The sequence below is a fragment of the Chinchilla lanigera genome, unplaced genomic scaffold, assembly GCF_000276665.1.
Source record: "Chinchilla lanigera isolate Chin_1 unplaced genomic scaffold, ChiLan1.0 scaffold00225, whole genome shotgun sequence".
NCBI lineage: Eukaryota > Metazoa > Chordata > Mammalia > Rodentia > Chinchillidae > Chinchilla > Chinchilla lanigera.
Window position 1 is genome coordinate 147,164 of NW_004955626.1, and position 1,734 is coordinate 148,897.

Here is a 1,734-nt window from a genome sequence, read left to right on the forward strand (position 1 = left end):
GTACCATGCTGACTTTTTCACAATGGCTTTGTAGTGTAATTTCAGGTCAGGGACTGTGATGGCTTCTGCCTTTCCATTGTTGCCCAGGATTGCTTTTGCTATTCTAGGCCTCTTCCAGTTCCAAATCAATTTTAGGAAGATTTTCTCTAGATCTGTGAGGTATGCTAATGGTATTTTAATTAGGTTGCATTGAATCTGTACAACACTTTTGGGAGTATGGCCATTATCACAATGTTGGTTCTTCCTATCCATGAACAAGGAATATCTTTCCATTTTCTGAAATCCACCTTGATATCTTTTCTGAGAGTACTGTAATTTTCACTGTATAGATCTTTTACTTCTTTTGTTAGATTGATTCCTAAGTATTTTATTTTTTAGATGCTGTTATGAAATTCACTAATTTCTCTCTCAGTCTGTTACTTGTGTACAGGAATGCTATTGATTTTTGATTGTTGACATTGTATCTAGCTATGCTACTGAATTTGGTTATTAAATATATAATATTTTTAGTGGAGTTTTTGGGGTATTCTATGTAGAGTATCATGTCATCTGTAAATAATGATTTCACTTCTTCCTTTCCTATCCTTGTTGCACTTATTTCTCTCCCTTGTGTAATTTCTCAGGCTAATATTTCCTGGACTATATTGAATAGGACTGGTTACAGTGTGCATCCTTGTGTTGTTCCTGATTTTAATGTGAAAGCTTTGAATTTTTGACCATTTAGAATTATGTTAGCTGTTGATATGTGGTAGATAACTTTTATCAGACTCAGGTAAAGACCATGTATTCCTATTTTCTGAAGGGTTTTTTATCATGACTAAAGGTTGGAGTTTACCAAAAGCTTTTCTGCATCAACTGAGATGATCATGTGATTTTTGTCTTTGGCACTATTGATATTGTGTATTACAATAATTGATTTGGGTATATTGAACCATCCCTGCATTCCTCGAATGAATCCCACTTGGTCATGTTTTATAATCTTCTTGATGATTGGCTGCATTCTGTTTGCTAGTATTTTACTGAGAATTTTTGAATCTATATTCATTAGGGAGATTGGCCTGGAGTTCTCTTTTTTGATTGCATCTTTCTCTGATTTTGATATCAGGGTAATACTTGCCTCCAGGAATTAATTGAGGAGAATTCCTTCCCTTTCAATTTCATGAAAGAGTTTGAGAAGAATTGGAGTTAAATCTTTTCTACATTTCTTATAGAATTCAGCTGTGAATCCATCAGGACCTGGGCTTTTCTTCATTGGCAAGTTTTTATTACATTTTCAATTTTGCTTGCTGATATAGAGTTATTCAGGATTTTTATATCTTCTTCATTCAGCTTTGGTAGTTCATATGTATCTAAAAATCTGTCCATTTCCTCAGTGTGTTCCATCCTGTGAGAGTAAAGATTTTTGAAGTATGTGTTGATGATCTGAGTTTGTAAAATATCTGTAGTGATTTCATCTCTTTATGTATTAGTCAGAGTTTACTAGAGAAACAGATATAACACAAGATATATACAAATGTACAAGAAATTACAAGTTTAGCTTAAAATGGTCAGCCACAGAGTTAGATGAGGAAGCATGCAGAGGGTGTCTTCATGCTGGAGATTGAAGGGCCCAGCCCCAAGCCTGGAGCTCACCACAGTGTCCATGAAAGTCTGTATCAGGAGGCTGATGGGTCTGTGATGAAATGCTGAAAAATCTATGATGAAGGCTGGAGAGCCTACACCAGAAGGCTGGAG